At 52.5% G+C, this 23363-nt stretch overlaps 1 long non-coding RNA gene across 4 annotated transcripts in view; it reads right to left on the bottom strand.

Moving 5' to 3' along the window:
* Positions 1–23363, bottom strand: part of LOC132014302 (uncharacterized) — a 228465-nt gene that overhangs the window by 24480 nt on the left and 180622 nt on the right. For all 4 annotated transcript variants that reach the window (XR_009403280.1, XR_009403283.1, XR_009403281.1 and 1 more), the window contains one exon: positions 5541–5690. This is a non-coding gene — a long non-coding RNA (uncharacterized LOC132014302). The remainder of the gene's footprint in view (positions 1–5540; positions 5691–23363) is intronic.

Genomic DNA, 23363 nt, shown 5'->3' with positions numbered 1-23363 from the left:
ACCTATGAGCCCTTGCTCACCTCCCGGCGCTCCTGCACCACTGTGCAAGGGCGACAGCACTGCTCAAGTCCGTGCTAAGAACATTCTAGCTCAGGGAAGTGAGGGGCTTTCCATAGTCCCCAGTTAGTGACTATAGGGGGACCCTAACTGCAGTCCAGGTCTGCTGGGCTCATTCCAGGTCTCCCCGCCCCTGACTGTGCCACCATCCCTGGGCCCAGCACAAAAACTACAGTGAGGACCTCCCTGAGAGACGGGACACCGGTCCTTTGATTCATATGGCCATCCACTCACTGAGCATCCCCTCTGGGGAAGCGCCAGCAGGCTCTGCCAGAGGGCTTCAGAGCAAGGACCCTGGAGCTATGGTTTGGTTTTAAGATCTACCAGATGGGGCAGCTGGGCCGCACTACTTAACCTTTCTGTGTCTCGGTTTGCTGATTTGTAAAATGAAGGCAGTGACGACATCTATATGTCAGTAGGGTCTCATAAGGATTAAGTGGCTGGGTAAACATCACACCTAGAACCATGGCTGGCACATGGTCAATATGATCAAAGTACTGGCTCTCATTGTTCTTACTGCGGTAGATGAAATTGACCCCAACTTTGCACTTCTAGGAGTATGGTCTCATGAAGGAGGACAGGTGTGAAATAAACACAAATAAATGTTATCATGATAGATCACACTAGGAAGGAAAAGCAAGGACTAGTGGGAGGAAACAATGGGAGTGGTGAAGGTGAGAAAGCATGCAAAAATAGAGGGAATGAGCATTCCAAGCAGAGACACAGCATGTGCAAAGGCCCTGAGGTGGGCAGGAATAGGATGTATCACTCAGCAGAGGTCAGTGTGGCTGAAGAACAGTGAGCTAGGAGAGAAATCCAGGCCAATTCATGTAGAGCCCCATGGGGGATTTGGAGTTTTATCCCAAGAACAGAAATGGGAAGTCCTTGGTAGGTTCAGTGGGGCAGACACAATTTGATTCACATTTTGTAAAGATCGTGCTGGTTGCCAAGTGCAGAAGGGATTGCAGAGGGACAAGGATTAATCCGGGAGTTGAATTTGGAAGCTCTAGCTATGAGCTATGGGGAGGTGAGGAAGATTTGGGTAGGAAAGTAGGTAGTGGACGAATAATAAACTTAACTGAAATCCCAGATGCTTGAGTCTCACGAGGAAAGAAACCCCAAGTCAGTCAGCCAGGATGGTCAGCTTGCCGGCTTCCTCCCACTGCGCTGGTCAGGGACAGGCTGTCATGAACTCAAGGCAACATCACGATCATCTGGGTTGGAACTTCCTACAACACCCCTCTTGGAGGACTTCACCTAACAAGGCCTGTGCCAGGTCCATGATGCAAAGTGCTGCTGACCTTGGAGCTGCCCCCTCCATCGTAGGAAGGGAGGCCATGACAGGGGGAATCTGCAGATTGGATAGTCTCGATCTTGACAAGGCCACTCATGGCATCTCGAGAGGGGGCCCCATGCTCTGATCTGGGGGCTGGGGGCATCCATCTGAAGGGAGGCATCATCTCCTTGGGCATGGAACTCTTCCCACACCCCCCAATCCGCATCAGGTTCTGAGCTGCCCATGGGGAGGGACCACATCCCTCCAGGTCTGTAGTCCATGACTGCCACAGACTCTTGGATAAGGAAACCTTACTGGAGGACAGGCTCCATAAGGACAGTCTCCGTTTTACACCTCCTTCCAAGTCCAGTGCCAAGCACAGACCTACTACAAGATGTGCGTTCAGTCAAATGTGGCTCAACCAAAGAACAAATGACTCTCCTCCATTCCCTCGGAGTCAACTGCTCAATCACTGAATCGTGGCCAAGCTGAGAATCAGGACGTACTGTAGCCAATGCCCTAGAGCAATCTACGTCATGCTGGGAAGTCAGACACAGGCAGAAAGAGACAAGGTCTATTCCGGCTGTCCAGACAGGGGGCACTAAGATGGAGTCCTTCCAGCAGAGGAAGTTGACTTCCAAGGCAAAAGAGCCCAGAGAGAAAGTGAATGATGGAATGGAATTTGAGCAGAGGCAAGGTTTGAGTATGCTGAGGGGCAGCCAGTTAGAGAGAGGGGACCCCTCACTCACTGAACACCCATCCCTGGGCAAGCCCCAGAGGGACTCTTCTCCAAAGAACCCTGGTGCTGGAGCTCACAGCCCATGTCACAATTGAGGACACTAAAGTTCAGTCTGGTTTAGGGACTAGCCCACGGTCACAGAGCAAGGAGCTGGTAGAGCAGGGGAGGAGCCCAGCCCTGTCTGTGGTCCCCTCAGGAGGAGACATGATCAGGTACAAAAGTCAAAGAAAGATAGTGGTTGGTTCAAAAGACAGGGGTGGACCCCGCGTGAGAGGCATCATCACAGAGGTGACCAGCACAGAATCACTGGGTGGGGCGACACTGAGGGGAGATTCAATGGGTGATAGGAGGAATGACTGTCTTTGATCGGAGAGGGACAAGGGCAGAACGGTGCTTTCAGAAAGCGGACCTGCTATCGGGAGGTGAGGAGAGAGCCCGGGAACCTCCGCACGCCCCACCAGAGGGCGGGGCTGGAGAGGCGGGGGAGAGGCGGAAGGAAGCAGGACTTGGGGCCAACGGGAAGGAAGTGAAGCAGGGGCAGGACTGCTGGCTGGAACAGGTCCAGGGAGAGGGAGAAACCACTTCTCCTTCCCTTTCGATGATGGCAAGATTATGACTGCAGAGCAGGGCTGCACAGGGCAGGACTTCCCAAAAATCAGGAGGGAAAGAGCTCTGCGCATGTGTCAGAAATGGAGCCTGCAGTCCCCAAATCATGTGGTCACCTCTGACCTCCTCTACCCACCCTGGAGCTTCATCTGCAGTGACCCTCGGGGCTCTCGGGGACCCTGCAGTGCCCCTTCCTCCAGATATCAGGGCAAAAGAGAGACACAGAAATCACGGAGATCCCAAGTGGCCAGAGACCGCAAAGGAGGCGAGGTTACCTCATGCGATGGGTAGAAACCTAGGCGCAAGAGGTAAAGGACTTGTCTAATGTCACACAGCGGGAGGGACAGAATCAGGACTCAGATGCAAGGCCTTTGGTGTAGACCTTGCCCATGTCCATCTGGGACCCAGCAGGAGCAGCCGACGAGAACCCTGACCTTCCTCCCTTCCTGCCCACCCACCCCACCTCCCAAACAGAAGCCAGAGGGCCCAGGAGCCCCGTGTGGCATCCATCCTGTTGCACCCACATAGCACAGCCCCTCTGTGCCAGGACAAGGTGGAGGATGGGGGGGCATCTAGAGGGGGACAAGGAGGTCACGCAGCACCTTGCCCCTCCTACAGCCAAGACTGTGGCGGGTACTTGGGCCTGAGCTGCCTCCCCTCTGTAGAACCGTGGAGCAGAGGCCCCAGGCCTAGGCTCTGGAGCAGGAGGCCACCTGGCTCTCCGTCAAGGGTAAGGCCCCACAGGTGCTGGTGCTCTGTCTGTACCCCCAGCTGCTCCAGCGTCTTCACATCCTCTCCTTCGTTCCTCATTCACTTGGCCTGCCCTGCCCTGCTTCGATCATATGCAAAAATCTCCCAACGGTCTACTTCCAGTGACCAGGCAGGCTACTGGGAGTGGCTGGTTGTCATGCGGAAGAGACAGGGGGCCAGCTGATGCCTGGCACACAGCAACGTGCCCACCCTGAGCCCCCGGCCACCCCCCCTCACGCCCCGCTTGCCAGCCCCACACGCTGAGGCCCGGCTGCCGGTAAAAAGAAAGGGCTCCTATGTCTGATTCCTCAGGGCCTCTGATAAGAAATGTCATCCCTCGCTGGGTAATATTACCACCAGATAAGAATCTCTATCAAGCTCAAACATATGGCTGGCTACAGAACACAGAGCCCAGCAGAGCAGGATAATTTATTTGCTTAAGCTGAAAGCCCTAGGCAGCCCAGAGAAGTACACTGAATAAAAGAGGAAGGAGCCAAATTTTAACCTCTCTGACTTGCAGAGGGGATTTTCCCGGGGAAGGCTGGGGCACCTGAGGACAATAGGGGGCCTCCTCACTTTGCTCCCTACAGGGAAACACTCTCCCCTGGTCTCCCCTCAAAGAGTACTTTCACTTATGCTAGCTATCAAAGCTACTCCTCAAGGCAACTTCAAGAGAAGCATTTTTTTAGCCTCCTCTTACAGACCAGGAAATTGAGATTCAGGAAGGTTAAGTAACCTGACCAAGGTCACACAGGCAGCCAAGCAAGAGCTCAGACTTAGACCCCAATGGATCTGACTCACCAGCGTGCAGCTGCTGGGTCGCCTGGCTCCCGGGACTAAATTCATCAATTGGGTCAGATGTGCCCAACTTGTCCGTTTCAAAGGTCCACGGCAAGCCTCTCCCCATCCCCGGGTCTCTACAATCTGGAACGCCAAGGAAGCCTGGCGGGGCACAGAAATTCAAGGGAGAGAGGAGGGGGAGCCCAGATCAGTGGAGAGGTAGGAGCGACAGAACATGGTAAGGAGGGGTGCCGGAAGGACAGGTGGCTCCTTGGGGCGAGGTGGCTGTTGGCACACCCCACACTCTTCCAGGCCGTCCTTGCTTCGTCAACACTGGTAAGGCTGAGAGTGCGTTTTGAAAGTGATTATCGTTTTAAGATGGTTCCACATTCCTTCATCAAGCCACTCGTTCTTTTTAATGGCTGCATAGTGATCCATTCCACGGACCCAACTTCGAACTGAGGGGCTTTAAGGATGGTGTCTCACAAAGACGCATGGACAGTTCCTCTGGGTTTCACCTGTCCATGAACTGCATATGATACTACAATGAAACTACAATGCTAGATACCTGATGCACATTTGTTGGAAAAGGGGCAACACCAGGCGTGGATCCCAACATAAACTATGGACTCTGGGTGATGATGACGTGTTAGTGTACATTTGTACAAGCGTCCCAGTCTGGTGTGGGATGCTGATAGTGCATCCGTGGAGACAGGGTGGATATGAGAGTTCCCTGCATTTTCTACCCAATTTTTCTCAGGCCCTAAAACTGCTTTGAAAAATAAAGTCTGTTTAATGATAATAAAAACCAATCGATCATACAAGTGTGAATCACAATTGGCTCAGTTGTATTCTGTTAACTGCTGACTTTCTTTTCCCCCGAGTTTGGGTCAGTCTCTCCTGCTTCTTTATGTATCCAGTAATCTGATTAAAAACGAGGCTTCGGGTGTCAATAAATAAATAAATCGTCTTATCACTTGCCACTTCTGCAGTATTGAGATGAAGATGCTATTCACACCGTCTGCACCTGGGCAGGTGAATTCCTAGAATTCACCCAGTGTCTTAGAAACTCCGTTTTTTCTCTCCTCGTGCAGCAAAGTCTCGACACTGAGCATCGACAAGCTGGGGGCGCCTAGCATGCTCACCCTTCTCAGACCTCAGTGGGACTTGCTAAAAGGGCCTTACTAATCCCCGGTGAGCACCTCCTGCCATTTCCACAAAAGCATATGAAGAAACAAGCATATTTCCACTTCTGGTTGCCAAAAACCCCATTCTTCCTGCCCCTGGTGGGTTCATTCTGGAATCAAGCTGAACACTAAGCAACACACCAACCTCTCCTCATTCAGGCCATTCCCAGAGCCGGTCAGCATTCTCCTTTTCCTTCTGGGCCCAGAGATGTTCAGGAATGCAGATAGCCCAAGGCTGGAGAGAGGCAAATCTCCATAGGAGCTCAGGACGCCGCTAAAATCACAGCCTGACAACCTAGGAAAACACAGTAAATATCAATTATGCCTTTTGGAGCCCGAGGCACCTTGAAGAAAATCATCCATTACAAACAGAAAATCCTCTGATAGTCAGAAGATAAAGAACACTTATCTCCCTGGCTGAAATGAAGAGGAACCTAGAGGTTGATATCCACTGAAGATGGCAGTGGATGCTGAGGGGCACACAGACATGAGTACGGCAGACCCCCTTTCTGTTCTAAAGGAGTCAAGACCCACTGGAGGGTCCTGAGAGAAAGGCTGTGATCCATATGGTCATAGAGGGAGGGACCAAGAGCTTTGGGAATAAAGGGACAGGAGGCACAAACTCTTGCCGCACAAGACAGAGAAGAGGCTATTTGAGCTAGGTATTGAAGAGTAGGGGTCACCAGGCAGAGAAAGGGGAGGGGACTTTCAGATGTCTTAGCATCATGTGTGACATGGAGTATGAAAGCTTGCCCAGGGGCCAGGCGGTAAAGGATAACCCTCAAGCTATGTTAAGAAGTTTCGCTTTCCTCTACAGATGGGATGGGAGTCACAAGAGACTGCTGAGCAGCAGAATGGTAGATCATCACCATGAAGGGACCCTCGGCCACAGGGGACTCAGTATACACGGCTCCCAAGTCATTCTGCAAAGCAGCAGACATAGTGGTAAAACCAGTAGCCTCCAGAGCCAGCAATCTGTCTTCAAATCTCAGCTCTGCCACCGCCAGGTTGCGCAAGTTGCTTATCTAGTCCAGTGTTCCCATCTGTGAAATGGGTAACAGCAGCAGAAGCCTGTTCTTTGTGCTAGCGTGTGGACGGTGAATTGGATAAAGCTGGTATATGTAAGGTGCTCAGACCAGTGTCTGCCACATGACAGGGGCACAACACATGACAGTCTGGGGGGCTGCTCCCATCATCCTTGTTCCCCGTTTCCTCTTTCAGCATTGCCCTTTCTTTGGAGACAGGAGCTGCCCTGAATCTGAGCGAAGGTGAGCAGGCTTAAGTCCTGGTTTTGCTCGAGGAGCGCTGGAACTCTTGTCTGAAATAGACTTTGAGGACTACTGGCTTCTCACGAGCTTCCCAGCATCCCTGTAGCAGGTGCTGTCAGATGGGCTCTCAGCACGGCTGTGCCACAGAATCACCTGGCAAGGTGTTGTAACTTCAGTGCCCAGGCTTCACTCCAAAGTCAGAATCTTTGGGGGTTGGGGGAGGCAGGAGCGGGGCATTCCTGCCACACGATTCTTCATTTCCTCAGGTGAGTCCAACGTTACACCCCATCTGAGAACAACGGATCTAAGGGCCGAACTGAACAAGGAAGGGAAACATGGCAGCATTCGGGAAAGTGCCACCACCTTCAGTTGGGTAATCTCCGAAAGGCACCTAGCTCCCTAACTTTCTGCTTCCCAACGCTCAGGGTGATGCCTGGGCGCCCTACCTTCTCCGGGGATGCCGCACTGACTAGCGAACTTGAAAGTGCCCTGGGTCATGATGACCGTGACAGAGCTATCCAAACCCTTCTGGAAGGAGGCAGGCCAGGGAACAGCAGAAAAGACAGCCACTTAGGGACATGCGGTGGAAAAAGCGTGGGTGCGGTGCACAGACCTGGTCACTGGGTAGGCTCTCAGGCAAACCACCGATACTACTGCAGACCCCAAGCCTTTTGTCTTCAACTTTGTCCACGGCAGGCCAGGGATAAGACTGATCTGCCCATCAGACCAGGTGTCTGTGAGGTGTAAGCAGGAAGACACAGGCCACAGCATGAAGGGTCAGGCTCTGGTAAAGAACTTTATTTCACATTTCCTAGGTCCTCCCTGCAATGTGGAAAGTTCCAGAGAGAGAAATGCCTCCTTCCACAAGTGTTGTAACGAGGGTGGGGAGGAGACAAGGAGCGGTGTTGACCACATGAAAGCTTTGTTCCTGGCAGGCTGGAATGGAACCTGTCAGGGCCCAAGTGGGAATCAGTGATAGGCCAGGAGGGCGGGGTGGGGCCCAGGGCGGCTCCAGGGAGACGTTAAGATAGGAAATGTTATCTGGGAACAATGGAACCAGGACCGTTGTCCTGGCCTAGATCTGACAAGCCGGGATAAGACTCCAGGAAACACGTCCCTCGACAACTGGCCAGAAATGGCCCCAGCAGACCCCTGGCCCAAGCCTGGTTTTGCATTCATTCTCGCGTGTACCCTGAAGTGGGCATACAATCACCATGTACCAAGAACTGGGTTTGTTAGAGGTGGGGATGCGGGGCGCCTGGGGGGCTCAGTCTGCTAAGCCTCTGCCTTTGGCTCAGGTCACAATCCCAGGGTGCTGGGATCGAGCCCCCCATTGGATTCCATGGGATGCCAAGGTGTAAGGCGTGGTCTTCTCCCTCCGGAAGGACAAAGACAAGGCAAACAAAGAAGTAACATTTAGATACAACACTATGAACTAAAATGTGACAACACAATAGCCATCGTGCGCTATGTGCCCTGGCCAACTACACATCAGTCAGCATGCTTTGTGTTTTCTCTTTAAACAGTCTCAAACCCTCAGTGTCCCCTCCAAATAGGGGTACTAGCTCCATCCTACAAATAGGGAACCTGTGGCTTCGAGAGGCTAGTTACTGGATGTAGATCCCACAGCAGTTAAGAGGCGGGAAGCACGTCTGGATCCAGAACAGGGCTACTCCTAACCCTCGGGCCTCTTGCCCACGGCTCAGCATGACAACCCAGGGTATCTTCTCTCACGCACCTCTTCCCAGCACAGCGTCTGCATCTGGAGACAGTTTACGCACCATAAGCAGCAGACCAGAAACACAATCAGGCACAGCACTCAGCCTCGGCTTACAGCTCAATATGAATTGGAATGCAAATAAAACAGCATCGCAAGAGCAGAGGTGTGAGGTGTTGGACATCACAGACCCGGGCCTGAGGCTCCGCCTTAGGATTTATACCTCCCTGAACTTCAGGGCCCTCATCCTAGAAATAGGAACATTACGAGGCATCTGGGTGGCTCAGTGGGTTAAGCCTCTGCTTCGGCTCAGGTCATGATCTCAGGGTCCTGGGATCGAGCCCCGCATCGGGCTCTCTGCTCAGTGGGGAGCCTGCTTCCTCCTCTCTCTCTGTCTGCCTCTCTCCCTACTTGTGATCTCTCTCCTCTGTCAAATAAATAAAATTTTAAAAACAAGCAAAAACAAAAACTGTTGAAGAACTTGCTTCTGGGGATTCACCGTGATATGTTTCTTCTCTGACTTCCCATTGGATTGGAGCTCCTGAAGGCCAGGCCTCAGGATTCTGCCCCTACACCTGGCACTGGTAGGCCCAGCATGTTTGATGAATGGATCCACAGGTGGATAGAAGCAAGGAAAAGAGAAAAGGAAGAAGGGAGAGAGAGAAGGGAGAGAAAAGGAAGGTGTGAAGTGTAGCGTTAAAAAGAAAATGCCTATGGGATGAAATCATGGGAAATAGAGATAAAAGGGAGAAGAGGATAAATGTAAAATGCCCACAGAACAGCCGAAAAAACTATGGAATACTATGCAGCAGCTAAAAAAGAACAAAGGGTGTGTGGTATGTGTGTGTGTGTGTCTGTGTGCGCGCACACAGACACACACACACACACACGTATACACCCACAAAAGACCTGTAAGAGATATTGTTCAATGAAGAACGAGTATATTGAAATACTTGATTGTCTGCAGCTCAGAATGCTCTGCAGCCCGTGGAGCCAGCGGACCCAGGGCTGCGGGGGTGGGGGGGAGGTGTGTAAGTTCCACGGAGATCAGCTGACCCAGCCCACTGCCTCAGGCTGACATTTCCGCCCACGATGAAAGGAAGGCCATGCCCTCTCTCTGGGGCTCTAGGCCACAGCAATCTTGTGATTCAGCTTCCAGTCTAGCTTTGCCCCCCACCCCAGTTCCTTGAAAATACTTGTACTGATTTCAAGACAAAATAACTGGAAGGAGCTTCGGTCACCTCCAGGGTTCCCGCCTGTGGTAACTCATGAAGGACCACGCCCTCCCACTGAGCTGTAAATGAGGACCTATGGGCTCTGTCTGGCTACAGGTTTCACGCAGGGGATGTTGTATTTCTGAATTCGTTGTCCGCATCTAAAATTCAGGAAATTTCATTACAGTACATAGTCCAAAAAAGTAACTCGGCAGCCATGATGCCACACAACACAGTAGCTAGCTGGGTGCTGGGGCGGGTGGGGGGTTGCTTATTCAGGCCTGCACCCTCCCTCTGGCCACCATCTCATCCCTCTGAGATCACCCAGCCCAAACTCATCAAAGAGAGAGGTCAGGAGACATACCCAAGGTCACACAGCAAGCCAGGGGCGGGAGGCGATCAGAACTCCATATTCCTCACACAGAGACCTGTGTCTCTTCTGGCTGCCAGTTTGAATCAGTTGCAGCCTTAGAAGTTAGATGATCCATTGACATGTGGCTAGAACAAGGCTTCTGGGGTCAAAGTGCAGCTCAGGCAGCAGCAGGATACCTCCTACCACACGGTGACCCAAACACACCATAATCAGCCCAGGCCTGGTCATCAGGAGGACTCTTGCTCAATGTTATTCTTTGCTTCATGGTTTCCACATCCAGAGGAACAATACTTCCCCAAAAATCAATTGTCCCCAGAAACCTACCTACAGAGTTCTTGGAAAATATGGGTTAAACATTTTGCCGCCCCCCCGCCCCCCACCAAAAAAACAAAACAAAACAAAACAAAACAAAACACAAAAAACAAGGAACAAAGAGGGTGAGGGAAATTCATCAGCAGGGTCCTGCACTTTTCATTATTCACACCAAACGTTTTTCAAGTCACCAAGTTCAAATGCCCCTGTCCCTTGGGGCTGCAGAACTATTTTTACCAACCCTTACCAGTAAGGAGGCTCCACATGTTTCAATAAATGGAATTACTCAGTATCAGGAGACACAAAATGGCTTCGAGAGGCTGGGAGGTCAGGGGAACTGAAAATGTCCGGGAAAGAAGATGCCGGAATAATCAATTTCTGACACAGGAGAAGGAAGAGCTGTGTGCCATGCCGACGCCCAGAACACTGGGGAGGCTGACACATTGCAACAGATCAGTCAAATAATAAATAAAGGTCCCCTGGGGATCATTTCCCAAACTTCCCGAACAAAAAAGGAGATAGAGGGCAGCAACCAGTCCTGGGGGATGTCAACACATAGTAAGTGGTCAGTATATATTAAACACACACACACACACACACACACACACACACACGCGCGCGCGCGCGCGCGCGCGCATGCTGGAGAGCCCAGTGGTCTGCTCCTGTCTGCTCACACTTGCCCTCTTGGGGATCGCACCAGTCTCTTGGTTTAAGTAATAGGACTCCAAAATACTTCCAAAAGGATACTACTATCCTTTTACTCCATGCATCAGTCCAGGTTCTTCAGAGCAACAGAAACGTAAGTAAGGAACTGACTCACTGAGGTATAGAGGCTGGGAAGACCCCGGGATCATGACCTGAGCTGAAATCCAGAGCAGGACGTTTAACCGACTGAGCCTGTCAAGGAGCCCTCTGACACACAAAGTTAATCTTCACATTTCAGATGCACATATCCAGCTACTTCCTGAATATCTCCCTTTGGATGTCTGATGAACATCTCAAACATAATGAGTGGACTCCTACCTGCCAAACAAACAAAACACACATTTCCTATCCCCTCATTGATCCCCTAAAAAGAATGAACGGAACTTCACTCTCTACTTGCTCAAGGTAAAACCCTAGGATTATCCTTTATCGGATACTCTGTATCCAAGCCATCAGCAAATGCTACATTCGTGATACCTTCGTATCTGATCCCTTCCTGTGATTTCTTCTGCTACCATGTACACACTATTGTCACTCCTTCCCTGGATTTCTGCAAAAGCCCTGGGTTTCTGCCAGAGCCTCCTAACTGGTCTTCCTCTTCCCACCTTTGCTACCCTTGGTCAATTTTCAGCAGAGTGGCTGGAATGAGCCAGTTAAAAGCAAGTCAGATCTGGTCAGCAGCCTCCAATAGCCCCAACTCAATAGAGAAGAGCCAACGCCCCCTGCCCCACCCTCTCTGAACCATTTCATCCCTGACTCTCTTCTGTTTTTTGTGGCTCGCCTGCCTTTTCCCTGGGGGGAACGCCTGCCCATCTCGCTGTGCCCACCTGGGGCATTTCCTGAAGCCTAGCCAGCACCACCGGCCTTACAACCAAGCCAGGACCCTGAAGGCATGAGTACGGAAGCTGGAGGACAATGTGGGTGGCAGCCATGCCCAGTGCTAACTAAAGGAGAGGAGGGTACAGGCGGGGATTCGTGTCTTTGAAAGACTTCCAAAGGCAGCTGGTGTGGCTTGTTCTCTGAAGTGCATTTTAAGAGAAGAATCAAGGGGCTTCCAGGTAAGGAGAGGCGGGCGGAGGGAGGAAGGGGAGAGGTGAGAACCTGTACAGGTGCACGGCAACCTCTGAGCGCTCGCTGCCGTGAGATGGCCGGGCCACACATCCCCGGCTGGGGGGGTCCCGGCAACAGACACAGGAAGAAAACACTGCATTTGGTCATGGCCAGGAGGAACCAGTGGGATGGCGTGGCAAGGAAGCCGGCCACCCCCCTCCCCTCCTCCTGTGCCCCTTCCCCCTCTGACAGGATCTGAGGACAAAGGTTCCAAGTCGGCACGGTCCCTTCCGTGTTTTGAGGCATTAGCTGAAGACTTAGGGACAGAGAGAGGAATCAACATCTTTCATCCTGCAGAGCGCGAGAGGCTGCCTTCAGAGGACCTGCCCAGCCACTCAGCAGGGCGGTGAGGTCCAAGGTCCCTCTGGGGCCTCCTCTCACGGGACCCGGTGAGACCGGCCCCCACCCCCTCTCAGAAACACCTCTCGGTTAGCAGGACACTGTCTGCTACGGAGCGTGTTCTAAGCCATGACGAGACTCTCCCTAGAGGGGCAACTGGTGGGAACAGGGCTCTGAAGGGAACCAAGCTAGGGCTGAGCCGGAAGACCGGCGAGAGGGTGACCTGATTACTTACAGGGTCTTGCAGTACCAGAGAGCCCTGCCCTCGAGCCCAGCAAAGGGCCGCGCCTCTGTCTCAGCACTGGGCACTGCGGGGATTTCGACTGTTTCTCCCACAGCCTCCTGATGGTCCCCACGGGTCCTGTTCCTGCCGTGGCCACAGGCGCTGCTCCCACGGCACCCTTGCACCCCGAGAAGCACCAGCCCCGTGGCGCGCGCGGAGTAAATCTGCACTGAATAATAACGCCCCTCGGGCGCACGAGAGGGGGACAGGATGGAGATTCCTGGAGAAATCCGGAGCTCTAAGGAACCGTCCACAGACACTGGATCCAAAACGTGATTTCAGGCGGTGGAGGAAGTCCCTCTCCGGGATTCGTCACTGCGGGTATTTGGGCTGTTTTTCAACTGGTCAGAAATTCTACCGGAAACTGCACCTTCTGTTTCATTTTCAGTAAGTCCAGAGAGCTCCCCAAACGTCAAGTTTCTTTGCTTGATACCGGCCAGAATGTAGTACCAACTCAGCCCAGTTGCAAGGATCAGAGACACCAATGGGGGGATTATTTTTAGGTAAGAAAGTGGGTTTTAGGTAAGAAGGTGGGCCAAGGACTCCCGGACAAGTGACGCCTGCTTATTTGGAACGATTGTCTGAGACGAGGGCAAATCAGTACAAGGGATTTCGGGAGTTGCAAAGGTGGGGCCTCGCTGGGCTACACCAGGGGTTCCTAATGGAGGACGCGGTTGTCCCTCACCCCCCCAGGGAACATCTGGCAGTGGCCAAAGGCATTTCTTTTTTTTTTTTTTTTTTAAGTTTTTTTTTTTTTTTTTGACAGAGAGAGAGGACAAGTAGATGGAGAGGCAGGGAGAGAGAGAGAGAGAGAGAGAGAGAGGGAAGCAGGCTCCCTGCTGAGCAGAGCCCGATGCGGGGCTCGATCCCAGGACCCTGAGACCATGACCTGAGCCGAAGGCAGCGGCTTTAACCCACTGAGCCACCCAGGCGCCCCGCCAAAGGCATTTCTGATGGCCTGACTAGGGACCGCTGCTCAGCGTGTATAGGCTGGAAAGGAAGGGGTATGTCTTGTGAGCCTGAACACATGCACGAGAGAGTTACTATAGAATCAAAAAGGATGATGAGCAAGAAGGGACCCATCCAGGTCCCACGTGAAAAATCTGTCCATCTATACACACGCTAGGCAGAGCTCCTTCGGGCACTAGCGCTGGCAGTCAGGAGCAAAAGGTACTGCTTTTGCTTTGGGCTCTGTTACAGGTTGAACTGTATCCCCCCAAAAGATATTCTGAAATCCTAACCCTGAGTACCTATGAATGTGATCCTGTCTTGAAATGGGCTCTTTGCAGATGCTATCGTGTTGAGTTAAGGTCATAGCAGGATTTAGTGTGACCCTAAACCCAGGGACTGGTGCTCTTAGGAAGAGAGAGAGGTGCAGAGACTCACACACACACACAGACACACACACACACACACAGGAGAGAAGTCCAGGATGGAGTCCACAAGCCAAGGACCCGAAGCTATAGGATTCCTGGCTACACCAGAATCCAGGAAGAGACAAGGAAGGATCCTCCGCTAGAGCCTTCGGAGGGAGACTGGGGTATTCCTAACTTGATTTGGGACTTGCCTTGGGACTTCTGGCCTCCAGAACTGTGAGGGAATGAAATTCTGTTGTGTAAGACAAGTTTGTGGTGCTTTGTTATGGCCACGCTGGGACACCCACATGGGCTCTAACATCCTGAGTAGATTCTTTGGAAGAAAGGAGAGGGGAGAGTCAGCCAGGATTCCTCTACTAAAAGTTCTCCTTGGAAGGTGATGATCCTGGCCCTCGTCCCCAGCCCCTGGCTGAACCACCTTCATCCTCCCTTGTGACCCCAAGGACCAGATGTCCACAGACTCCAGTGCCACTTAAAAATCCAGAGTCTGGGCAGGGTGGACAGCTGCCAAGGGCTAATGAGCACACCGGCCCAGTGCAGTAAATACCGCTGGATGACTGATGGACTCGTCAGTAAGTGAGATGGGTGAGCATGGAGGAAGCTCTCAGAGTTAATTAGCCGTCACCTTCCTGTCTACAATCAGCAGGGATTTCCAGATGGACCCCTAAGACAGCCCTCACTGCACAGTACACTCAGTAGATCTGCTCTCGGGCTCTCTGTCAGGGGGGATCAGGGCAGCTGCAGGGCCAAACATCATGGTGGGGAAGACTGGGAGGCGCCCGCTCAGGCAACATTTTGCAATGTTCGCCCCTATCTGTGCACTGTGCATGACAATTACAGAAATGCAGAGGAGCAGGAGCCACTCCCACACTTGCAAGCTGCAGGAACTCAGCCCTGTGAGGTTCAGCGCTTGCCCAGGGACTCACGGTGAGGTAGGGAAGTGCGAGCTTAGAAGCCGAGACTTCCCAGGACAGACCCCCATTCCTTCTCTCCTGCACCACACAGAGTAAGAGGAATGCACGGCGGTGGCTGATGGACTCTGCACTCTTAAAACCACGTGACAGAAACCATAGCAGGAAAGCAAATCTCACCAGTATCTCCCATCATGCTGGCATGAAAACTTGAAATTCCCAAAGTGGCCTTTCTGGAAGTCATCTACATGCCCACGCATTTGCACATTGTACTCATATGAGATGATGTGCTCTGCCTGCATCACTCAGCATGTCATTTCGAGGATCTCAAAATGCTCGTTTGGCACTCATTCAACCAATTTTATTTAACACCTGCTATCTGCCAGGCATCTTCATGGGCAGTTAAGACAAAATGGTGAGCAAAAAGGACACTGTCACCACCAAAGAAGTAAGGGAAACAGACCCTAATTAAACAACCAAACGATGACCTTATTCGAAACTATGGTAAGTCCTACAAAAAGACAAAGTGTTGAGCTCTAAGAAAGCTTGTAATAGGAACTTCAAAATGATAATTTTAAGGGTCTTAAAATATTGGACCAGGTGGATAATCATATTTATCTCAACAGTCTCCATTCAATCAACTTTGGTTTCAACTTTTCATTATCATAACTGAAGTTACTCTGAAATATCTGGAAATGAAATATCACGATGTCTTATCATTTACTTGAAAATATTTTGGAAACAAAAAAGATGAAGTAAATAAAGCAAACGTTTGTAACTGTTAAAACAGGGAAGTGGTGTATATAAGTGCTCATTATAGCAGTCTCTCTACTTTCCTAGATGTCTGAAATTTTCCATCATCAAAAGAAATAATAAAATCATGATTTAATAGACATTTGCACAAAATAGGCTTTTTTTCTTCCTTCGAACTATCCCCTTAGGATACAACTGGCAAATGAAGTAATGGCATGAAAAGATGCAGACACCGTCAAGGTATTTCTGCATCCTACGCTAACAAAACCCATTCCAAACATCCTACCAACTGCCACGGGCACCCCATCCACACACCTGCTGTCCTCTGGCCTCATTACAGCAATGGATGGCAATGATGAACTTGTTTCCTCATTTAATTAGTGTAAATAGGTAAGGTCCATTGTATTTTACATTGCTCCCATTTTCCAGTGAAGCATCTGAACTGCCTTTTATAACATCAGCGAGCTGCTTAGAGTGCAAAAAGGAGGGTCTGAGGAGTCAGGAGGATCCCAGGTGAACCCTAGCTCCTCTGCCCCTTAGGTAAATGCTTTGGCAAATACTTAAATTTCCGGGCTTGAGGTTGCTTCACCTGAGAAATAGGGGTGAAAAGTCTGCCTGAGAGGGGGAGGCAGGGCTTCATGGGACAGCCTATGAGACGCCCTGAGACAGCCTGGGGACACAGCAGGTATTCACTGAACCGCCTAGCACCTGCTCTGTCCTGGAGCAGACTGCACCCCTCTCCCACTGGCCAACAGAACCTCACAGCAAGCCCTGGTCTCATGCTCTGGTGTGAACACAGGGGCTGTGTGTCGTCACCTCTCAGAGAGCGTCACGTAGGCACAACAAGATGAAGGGCCCGGGACTGAGAATCTGGGCTGGCTGGTGGCTCCCCATCTTCGTGGGCTCCTTAGCCCAGCTGGTACATATGCTAAAACTGCAATGAGCTCTGCCCTCTAGATGGATGCATCTCACGACCCAGATGTTGCCAGGCTGCCTGCTCGCTCTCCAACACCCCTGCTGACGTGGCGGCAGGAATGCAGGCAGACTCTGATGACAACAGGGAGACAAAGACACATTATTTCCAGTGGTGGGTAGTGGAGTACAGGGCCGGAGATACCCTACAGCAAAACAAATCAATGCAAACCCTTCCTCTCTCCCCTAAATCTATTACAAAACCAAAGAGTATAAACTCCAAAAATCACATCTGGGATCACCCCTTACTCTCTGTGTGACCACAGGCAAGTCAGCCTCTCTGTTCCTCAATTTCCCTGGTGCAAGCGGCGAGAATGATCCCTCACCTCTGAATCGATGTGTGGGATTAGAGAAGAAAGAGTGTTACCCAGTCACAGCGCTACAGAGCACAGTCTGTAATATGGGCACAAGGGCTCCAACTTCTCAGGAGTGTGGCTGCCACAGAGCCCCCCTGGAATGCCTGGTTCTGAGCAGCCTGAGCTCCGCCCACTGCCTGGGGTTCCTCGATCTCTGCACCCCTGGAATGGTGCAGCGGACTCTGCCATGAGAAAAGGGGTCCAGGTGGCCTGTTGTCAAGTGAGAATCCCAGCAGGGGTCTGCAACAGACCATCCCGAGCAGCATCAACACCGACTGTGCCAAGGAAGGAGCCCGAACCTGGGACGCCTGGATGGCCTGTGGCAGCTCCACACACTCTGCTCACCCCTACGATGCTGAGCACATAGCAGGGGTGAGATACATATTCAAGAGTAGCTTAAAAGGAAAAACTGGGCATTTCTGTAAATTGCACTACCTTGGGAAGATCAGGTGACAAGAAAACCCATGACACCTGCTGGTCCCACCATTCTCTATCAAAAGGGCCAGCTCAGGAGCCTCTCCAGCTGTAACCCTGCACTTGGGCAGCCCCACTGGCACCCCCACACCCAGCATCCTGCTGACGAAGGAGGAGGCACATGGCAGGGATGAGAAGCTTTGAAAAGTGATGTACCAAAAGGCCCCTCAACCGATGGAAGGTGGAAACAGACTTAAGCCATTAAGCCAGGGCTTTGGGACTCCAGGGATCTCGCTCTGAACCACTGAGCCACTATGGGTTCCTTCATCATCAGACTGTATGGCAATGATCTGTCCTATGAGTTTCCCTGTTGCTGCTGTAACAAATCACCACCAACCTCATGGCTAAAAAACAGCACAAATTCATTCTCTTTCAGTTCTGAAGGTCGGGAGACCAAAACAAGTCTTAAGACACTAAAATCAAGGGGGCAGCCAAGCTGGTGGTTCCTTCTGAGGCTTCAAGGGAAAATATGGTCCTCATGTCTCCTGCTTCTACAAGCTGCGGGCATTCCTGGGCTCCTGGCTACATCATTCGGTTTCCACGGTCACAGGGTCACATTTCACTGTGCTTCCTTCTCCTAGGAACACTTGCGATTACATTAGATCTGGGTGCCTGGGTGGCTCAGTTGGTTGGGCAACTGCCTTCAGCTCAGGTCGTAGTCCCAGAGTCCTAGGGTCAAGTCCCGTGTCAGGCTCCTTGCTCAGCAGGGAGTTTGCTTCTCCCTCTGACCCCTCCCCTCTTGTGCACTCTCTCGTTCTCTCTCAAATAAATAAATACATAATCTTAAAAAAAAAAAAAAAAAGGATTACATTAGCTCCTTCTAGATATGCCAGGATAATCTCAAGATCCTTAACTTCATCTTTTCTGCCAAAATCCCTTCTGCCTTACAAAGTGGCAGGCACAGGTTCTGGAGATTTGGATGTGGAGATCTTTGGGGGCCCATGATGGGGCTAACCACGGGTGTTGCTCTGTCTTTGTCCCACACCACTTGTCACCCTTCCTCCTAGCGCCAGCACATAGCGTGATGCCCGCTAGACGGTAAGTGCCCAGGAAATGCAGAAGAAGTGCCCAGGAAATGCAGGGAAGAAGAAGGGAGGGCCCGGCGTGGGCACACAATCCTAAAGTCTGCATCCGTCCCTGAGCCCCCACAAGGGCGAGAGTGAGCGGAGGTTTCACTAGCAGCTATGCTGCCACTGGGCACACTTACAAACTGCCAAGTATCGGCTCCTTACAGGCCCAAGGACGGAATCCCCAGTGTGCAGTGTGTTTGCTTTCCCGTCCCTGTGTGTTCCCACAGCTACTGCTGTCTACACAGCAGGCCGGGGGCAGCAGGCAGCTCCTTCCTGCGGATTTCCTGGGAATCCAGGCAGGGCTGGAGCGGCCAGCTGGCTCGCTGCTGTGTTCGATGCGGGCACTTTCACTGCAAAAGAAAGGACACCTCCGGAAGCCTCCAGGTAACTGCCGCTTTGCCACAAAAAGCCTTGGGTGCCCACCCCACCCCCGCCCCGCCCTCCTCTCCCCTGCCAAGAAACGGTAGAAATGGTCCCTTCTCAGGACAAAGCCTGTGGCAGTGAGAGCTGCAGCTCAGCCTGAGCTCTGCCAACAATGATCTCTATTCTTCTCAGCCATGGGGTGGGGGGAGGAGGAAACGTTTGTTTCCGCGTTCATTTCACAGGTGTGGAAACAGAGGCACAAGGCAAAAGTCACCAGCTGGGAAAAGGCACAGAAAGGATTTCTGAGTCTGTCGAGTTCTCAGGCTGGGCTCTTTCCGAGAGGGCGCAGATCTGCCAAGCGTGAGGGTTAAACTGTGTCCCTGGAGCCACAGGCTTTGTCTGCAGCTGGTGTGACAGGAGGGCTTTCCAGCTTCTAACTCGGAGCTAAGGATGTGGAGCCCAAGCCCTCTGCTGACGCAACAGTAACCCACTTGCCGTCACATTCAAGGAGTCACTCTGCTCAGGGAAGTGACGTCTACACGTGCTAGGCCCAGGGGCGGGCCCTGGGGACAGAGAGATGATGGAGCTACTGTCACTCTCCTCAGAGGGCTTGGTGGACAGACACACACACACACACACACACACACACACACACACACACACACAGATAAACCTGACCAGTGCTGGCAGCGCTCTGTGGCCCGGGACGGTGTCCTGCTGAGGCCGCACCCTGACACGGAGGTCAGTGGCCCCAGCTGTGGGGGTGAAGCCCCTTGAAGCCCCATGAAGCCCCAGGAATCACAGTACTGACTTCCCCCCTTACATGAAGTGCCAGTTTTCAGGACGTTGGGCTCTGCTACGAGGTCCTGAAGGATGAAGAGCTTTCCAGGGATGAAAGAACACTCGAGTTCTTACAGGCCGAAGGGGATCTTCTTCATAAACCTTTAGCTCACTGGGAAAAATACACACCCGGGTTGATGGTTGGCACACACGATGCAGAGTGAGTGAAGGGCGGGAAGAGGGAGGAGGGAGAGGAGGAGGGAGAGGAGGAGGGAGAGGGTGGCCTCTTGTTTGTGTCTTCCCTGTTGGAGGCTCTGCACTGGGCCTTTCTCAGGTCAAAGGTCAAGGCAAACAGAGGCCCAGATGGTGATGCCTCCTCCCGCTAGGGAGGTGAGGTCAAAGTAGGTGGTTGCCCAGCCTTCCAGTCTGGCCTCCCAGCAGTCCCCTCAGACACGCGCACCTTGGTCTGGGAAAGCAAGCAAAGCATGGTGAGGGGTCCAGGGCAGCGGGGGAGAGGACAGGGCTCCTCGGGGAGGAGCCTCTGAGACAGAGCTCAAAGACTACGTTTGGCATTTTTATTCCTTGGGACTCTGCCGTGGGTGAAGGGGGGACAGGAGCAGGAGCCACAGCTCCAGCCATACAATGAGGAATCCCTTCCTTTGAAGCCATTTTCAAAATCAGATCCCTGACTTGGTTTTGATCCTCAAGGCTGGCTATTTAATGGGTGAGGCCCCAGCCCTGAACTACGGCTATTATACAGCTGACAGGCCTCGCTGCTCCATGTCACGGGTGTTTGGGAAGCCCCCTGTCTCAAGGGTCTCAAGAGAGAATCTGGGGTTTCAAGGGAACCATCTCCTATGGTCTATGGGGTTGGCTACCCAGAGGGAAGACTGTGGGGAACCAGAGGCTTTCCTCACCCCTTAGAAGAGAAGGTCACTGTTTTTCTGTCTTACAGCATCTTTTCTTCCCAGCATCCAGCCTCCAAGAAACACTGAGTCCACTAACTAGCTGCGCATTCCTCCTGAGTCGGACCTGGGTACAGGTTCGGGCTCTTCCACACATGCACCCGAGAGACAGGCTGAGGACAATCACTCGTGGCTGAGCCACTTCTCGGGCGACCTTGAGAAAGCGGCCCTGCTCATGAAGCCCCAGGAATCATAGTACTGACTTCCCCCCTTACATAAAGTGCCAGTTTTCAGGACGTTGGTGGGATAGTCTGCTGGCCCAGGAGATGAAAGACACACAGAGTAGAGCTGAGACACTTCAGTCACCCCACAGAGACCAGACGGACCAACCACAGCCAAGCCCAGACACGGGGGATGTCCAGCCAAGATCAGCAGAGCCACTCAGCCAACCAGCCCAGATTTGCAAGCAATAAATGCTTATTATCAGAACAGTGAGATGCTGTTGCTTGAAACGTGGCATTACTGGGACAATAAGTCTTAAATTCAATCTGTAGGTTGAGAGTAATAATAAGGACCTTTGAGGGCCACTGTGCAGATTAAATGAGACAAATGAGTGTTTGCTCTTGGTGAACGGGAGCTGTGACCCCACCACGTTCACAAGAGGGTCTGCGATCACCATGGGATTGATGCAGAGCCTCAGTCCACCATCCTGAGGGAGCCGGCCAAAGTCAATATCTCCGGGCTTCCGTTTTCTCATCTATAAAACGATGATCATAGTACTCCCTCCTCGCAGTGTCATCATGAAGATCCCATGGGTTAATACACACAAAGCGGCTAAAACAGTGTTTGGCACATAGGGGAGGCTCCGTTCGGTTAGCTCCCCTCTTGGGGCTGCCGCCCGTACGATGCTTAGACAGTGTCTCACCTCCTTGAATCCTCATGAGGGCTCTGGGAAACGTCAAGGGACTTGCCTCGATCTGAAGGCAATGTGGTGCCTGTTACCCCAGGGTCGCAGGCGATGGGCAGGCCACAGCAAGGCCCCAGAGCGTGCCCCCATGCTTTCCCACACCCAAGGCTGATAAGCTCTTTGCCGGTTCCCAGGCTGTTCTCATTTCACTTGAGCTGCTTCTGCAGCTTTCGTCCTCCATGGTGCACTCGGCTGGGTCGGCAGCCCACGGCATTAGAGGATCTGCTGGCAGCAACTACAGGGAGAAGCCGTGCCAGGGTCCCTCCCCTCCAGCCCCCAAACCCTGACCAGGTGGCCCGGGAGACTTGCAAAGAGGAGGTGCCTGGCCTTGTAACCACTGCAGGAGTTACTGAACCCTCAGCTGCATGGTCTGCTCTAGAACAGCCCACGTGAGCCAGGCAGGGGCCGATGGCCAGCTTGCTCCTGGACCCATGGTGACAGGAGGATCGCTGGCAACTCATGGGGCCATGGAACTTGACCTCTGCATGTGAGGAAAGGGTTCAGAAAAGCTCTGTGGTGAGGGCACTGCCTGGAATCCAGAGTGCAGAGATCCCTGCATCCACTCTCCAATATTCAAGTACCGAGCACCTGCTCCAGGCCCTTTGGCTGCGGGATTCAGAGCTAATCTGACCTGGGGTGCCTGGGGGGTCAGTTGGTTAAGTGTCTGCCTTCCGCTCAGGTCATGATCTCAGGGTCCTGGGATCAAGCTCTGCATTGGGCTCCCTGCTCAACAGGGAGTCTGCTTGTCCCTCTCACTCTCTTGCTTTCTCTCTCAAATAAATAAAATCTTAAAAAAATAAAAAGCTAGTCTGACCTGGTCCTGTCCTCAGGAGTACACAACTAGTGTGAGGGCCATGTGTGGAGACACACTGAATGCCAGAATGAGGTGTGAGCAAGACGGATCAAAGGGCAGCAGACAATGTGGTTCATTCACTCAATGACTGTTAGCAAGGCGCTCCCATGACAGGTACGGGGGATACAAGAGTGAGGCAGGCAGACTCGGTCCCTGTTTTGATGGAACGCACCTTCTTGCTACGTCTGCCTCAGGGAACCACAGACACCTCCATGGACAAGAGTCTGGGTGTCAGCTGTCCCCCAAGCACCTGGGCAAACCTGGCAGGTGCCTGACGGGACAGGGAATCAGCCCAGGCCCCCAGAGGGCAAGCTGGGCTCAGGTACTGGCTCTGGCTCTGTCCAGTGCTCAAAGGCTCAGCAAACTCCGTGAACATCACCAATAATGATGACACATCCCAGCAACTGCTTATCAAATGCTTACAGTGCTGACCATCAGCACCTCATCCCTCCTCCCTGGACATCCATGCCCTGGGCATTCTGTTCTCCCTGCATACAGAAGAGAAACTGAGGCACAAAGTAGGTAAGCCTCACAGCTAGCCACGGTAGAGTGAGGTGCTCAAGCTATGCGTGTAGCCAAAGCCTGTGTTTCTGCTCCCCACCCGACGTAGAGAGCTAAGAACCCAGCCAGGCTGTTCCCAATGAATGCTCGCTCTCCTCTGTGGGGACCAGAACTGGGCTTTACTACAGGAAAGGCCTGGGAAAGGACTCGGGGCTGTGGGAACAGTCCAGCCAGCAGCCCTGGATAAAGGTCCATGCCGATCGAGGCAAACACCCAGGCACTGTTGTCCCTGCAGGACTGGGCGCCGGAACAGCCAGGCCCAGGGAGGTGGCAAGGTGGGCAGGAGCCTCCCGGGGCCCTGCCCTG

The sequence above is a fragment of the Mustela nigripes genome, chromosome 3, assembly GCF_022355385.1.
Source record: "Mustela nigripes isolate SB6536 chromosome 3, MUSNIG.SB6536, whole genome shotgun sequence".
NCBI classification, from domain to species: domain Eukaryota; kingdom Metazoa; phylum Chordata; class Mammalia; order Carnivora; family Mustelidae; genus Mustela; species Mustela nigripes.
Note: the sequence above shows the minus strand (reverse complement) of the source record. Positions and strands in the feature narration are given on the sequence as shown.